The sequence below is a fragment of the Manacus vitellinus genome, unplaced genomic scaffold (assembly GCF_001715985.3).
Source record: "Manacus vitellinus isolate BGI_N305 unplaced genomic scaffold, ASM171598v3 scaffold_3_pilon, whole genome shotgun sequence".
NCBI classification, from domain to species: domain Eukaryota; kingdom Metazoa; phylum Chordata; class Aves; order Passeriformes; family Pipridae; genus Manacus; species Manacus vitellinus.
In genome coordinates, this window is record NW_021940535.1 from 14,103,776 (window position 1) to 14,108,320 (window position 4,545).

Here is a 4,545-nt window from a genome sequence, read left to right on the forward strand (position 1 = left end):
ACTTGGCAGAAGAGACTGACATCCCCCCCCAGCCCAAGTTACAACTCCTTTCAGGCAGTTGTAGAGAGCAATAAGGTCACCCCTGAGCTCCCTCTTCTCCAGGCTATACAACCCCAGCTCCCTCAGCTGCTTCTCACAGGACTTGTGCTCCAGACCCTTCATCCACTTCGTCGCCCTTCTCTGGACTTGCTCCAGCTCCTCAGTGTCCTTCCTGAACTGAGGGGCCCAGAACTGGACACAGTACTCGAGGTGTGGCCTTGCTGGTGCTGAGTACAGGGGAAGAATCCTTATTGTCACCATTTTCTACTGAACTAATGCCATACATTTCAGTCATATATGTAACAAAAAAACTCTTCTGCTCTTACTGCTGGAGTAGTGCTGTATAGCTTTGGAGTAAGTCTGTGAAGCATCCAGGTGTGGAGGAACCAATGTATCCTGTAATAAAGCAGACCTGGAGGGATCTTAACAAGGGAAATATGAGCATTTTCAAATACTCCTTTCCCGTCAGCCTTCAGCCAAAATCATGTTGGTCTCCATTCCACATGTTTCTCCAGAGAAAAAAAAAGTGGATGAGCTATCAGTTTGATAAGATGGGTATTAGTCATCTGTGATAAACTTTTCCATCATAAGTGTATTTCTACTGATACTTTTAGCTATATTTAATAGTAACCTGGAAGGGGAGACCAAGGGGAGATCTCATCACGGTCTACAACTTCCTCAGGAGGGGAAGTGGAAGGGCAGGCATTTCTCTGATGACCAGTGACAGAACTCAAGGGAACGGCATGAAGCTGTGTCAGGGAGCTTTAGGTTGGATAAGGTTTTTCATGCAGAGGATGATTGGGCACTGGAACAGGCTCCCCAGGGAAGTGGTCACAGCACCAAGTCCATCAGAGTTCAAGAAACGTTTGGACAATGCACATGGCGTGATTCTTAGAACTGTCCTGTGACGGGCCAGGAGTTGGACTTCAACGTCCTCGTGGGTCCCTTCCAACACAGGATATTCTATGATTCTTTGATTCTATGACAATGTTCTCGTCCCTGTGAAAAGACAGTGACCCTGCTCTCTTTATTAAAATAAACCACATATCAAGAGCTTTTCATTATAGCAGATTTCTTCTCTTGTACCTCTTCCAAATGGCTTGCTAACACCTGATGGTGTTAGCTGTTTCTGAACTGCACCTTCAATTAGAGGCTGTATGAGAGGAAAAGTTAGACCAGCTCTGTTGCCTTTTGGTTCATCGTAACTGAAGCGGTGTGAATTTCTACCTAGTGTTCTCCTTTCTGTTTAAAAGCAGGGTTTTCATTTATGCCACTGACAGTCTGCTTCCAAATTAAACTAAAGAAGAAGGGAAAAAACCCCACCCAACAACCAAAATCAACAAAACATGCCTAAATCCAGTCTGTTTGCACTAGTATCTTTATTTCTGCTGGTAGCATTTCCTAATGTGGAGAAAACCTTCATCTCATTGTTTGAGTCCTGTAAAAGAGTGTTTTGCTTATGCTTGCTTTGAGCATTCAGAGACCAGGGTTGATAATATACAGTCTAGCTTTTGAGGGATTGGGGAAGGGCTAGTCCTATAAAATTGAATAATAAGTGTTTGGAGTCTAAATACTTAATGAAATATGGAAATGAAAATGATGCCAAAAGTACATCCTGAATATAACCACTTCAGGATCATTTTGACAGTCTGGACAGAAAAGATAAAGTCTTTATTAGGCTAAGTGGGAAATAAAAAAAATACAGACAAATTATAATTTCTATAGATTTTCTCATAAAGTTGACAGTTCTTCAACAGTCTAGAAGGCTAGACTGTCTGCAGTCTGCAGCATTTTATGGGGCTGTATATGTACTTCTGTGTTTTACACAGAATTGTCACTCTCTCACTGGCAGCCTGCAACCTGAACTTTAACATACATTTTCACCATGAACTAAACTGTAGTCTAGTTAAACAGTTCAAGTTTATACAAACTTGAAAGACAGCCAAAATGTAAACACGTATTCATCTTGAAGAATCCTCAGATGCATTGCAGAAGTACATTGTGCAGGCTTACCCGTGCCATTCTAAATAGAGACTTTTACAGAATAGAATAGAATAGAATATTTCAGTTGGAAGGCAACTACAACAACCATCTAGTCCAAGTCCCTGACCAGTTCAGGGCTGACCAATAGTTAAAGCATGTTATTAAGGGCACTGTCCAAATGCCTCTTAACCACTGACTGGCTTGAGGCATCGACTAACTCTCCAGGAAGCCTATTCCAGTGTTTGACTAACCTCAATGTCCAAAACCTTCCCTGGCACAGCTTTGAACCAATCCCACACGTCCTGTCACTGGATATCAGGGATATCAGCACCTCCTCTCCACTTCCTCTCCTCAGGAACGTGTAGAGAGCAATGAGGTTGCCACTCAGCCTCCTTTCCTCCAAAGTAGACAAGCCCCAAGTCCTCAGCTGTTCCTCACATTCCTTCCAGCCATTTCACCAGCTTTGTTGCCCTCCGCTGGACACATTAAAGGACCTTCACATCCTGCTTAAATTGTGGGGCCCAGAACTGCACACAGTACTCCAGATGAGGTTGCACCAATGCTGAATACAGCAGGATAATCACTTCTCTTGACCAGCTGGTTATAGTGTGCTTAATGCACCCCAGAATGTGGTTTGCCCTTTTGGCTGCCAGGACAATTCATAGAGTATGATTAATTTAAGCTGCATCTGAGGTAAGAAGTGGCCAAGCCTTTAAATAAAAACATTGCAGACAACAGATAAGAAAGGGCAAGAAAGAACCTTTCTACTGTTAAAACAAGTGCTATCCAATCATTAATGTTGGCAAGAACACAAGATTTTCCTTTATGCCTCGTCTGCAGACTCAAACAGATGTGGTCAGGCAATCTCGCTGTACTGATTGAAGACACTATCCTCCCATCCTAGCAGACCAAACCAACCTCAGCTGGAGATTTCTCAAGGCTGGCAGAAGAAATTGCTTTTTGCACGTTGGTGGCTTGAGTTCAGAGTCTGACATTTTACCTTAAATTGCTAATGAGAAGGATCAGGAGCAAAGGCAATCTGAAAAATAATCTCAAGGAAATTAGACAAGCAACCTCTTACATAAAAAGACAACCTCTTTCATAAAAAAAGCACATCCTGACAGTGTAGCCTTGGCAGTCCAGGTATAATCAATGAATTGAAGTCAGAGATACTCACATGCATATTTCATTCTCCTAAACCTTATATAGCAACAGCCAAAGGGAAGTGACATACAGCTGTGTGTTCTAATAGATCAAGTCAGACAGCTGTTGGCCTGAATTATGGCTGTTAAGGCCCTCAGATTCTAGGCTTTGCATGGAAGCAGCTGAGGCAGGAGTACATGTTCCCTTAAGCCAGCTTTGCTACGGCAGCAGTATGTGCTCCTCTGACAGGTGAAGCAGACAACTGTGTTTTTTAAACCATCGCTAAGATACAACAGATTGGATCTGTCAACACCTCAAAAGACTAAGTTAATATCAATTTTATTTAGTGCATATCAGAAAGCAGATAGTTTGGTACCTATAATAAGGTTGCAGGGAAAAAAAGAAGACTGATAACATAAAAATACATTTTAGATGGGTCAGAAAGTAATATTCAATGAGATCACTGTTCTTGTTTTCCAGTTTTCCTCTGTAATTAAGTGGTTTGTTTGTCCAATGTCAATAGAGATAGATCTATTTCTTTTCTTAGGTGTTTCATTTGACTTTACACATGGTGATAAAGACAGTGTGGACTAAGGAGCCATTAAAATTAAAAAAGCAACTCATAAAAGGGCAAAATAAAGCTTTGATATTCTCTAGTTGCATGTTCTAGACTACTTATATGCAGTGTCTCTACACTTAACAGCTTAATATATTGATCTATTTTAACTACTCTAGATATTGCTGGGATGCCTATACATCTTTTCCTAGGGAGCTCTCTATTTTTCTGATATCCAAACATTTATTAAAACATGATCAACTCCTTTCAAAACTCAGTACCCAGAGATAATAAGATACATCAGTGATAATCTACAACTACAAAGAGTCCTGTACAAAGCAGAAACATCTGACAACTAGAAAATGTGGAAGAGCTACAATGGTATAAAATATTTAGCTTCAATTGCAAGTTTCTGAAAAGAAGTCCTGATTACCTACTTGGAAATTTTCCATTAAAAATGCTGATTTTCTCATTGAATATATTATTATTAAAAAAGGTTTTCTTAGGATATATTTAAAAACATCAAATAGCAGTTTCCTTTAAGTTTATTCTTAGTGTTCTGTACAAAAGATAAGAATCTGATTTATATGTAATTAGATAATTATTTCACCAGAACATATTAAGTCTTGAAACACAATTTGAGTAATTTTAAATTCTGGTGATTTTGTAGGAACTTCTTTTATATACAGCATGTTTTGAGAGTGTGGGACTGAAAAAACTCTGCGACTTCTTTAGTACTACAAACTCCTAGCTAGGGATATGGATTAGGCAGCACAGCTCAGCCTCTCTGAGTAGGTGACCTCAAGGGGAAGATGATTAAGATA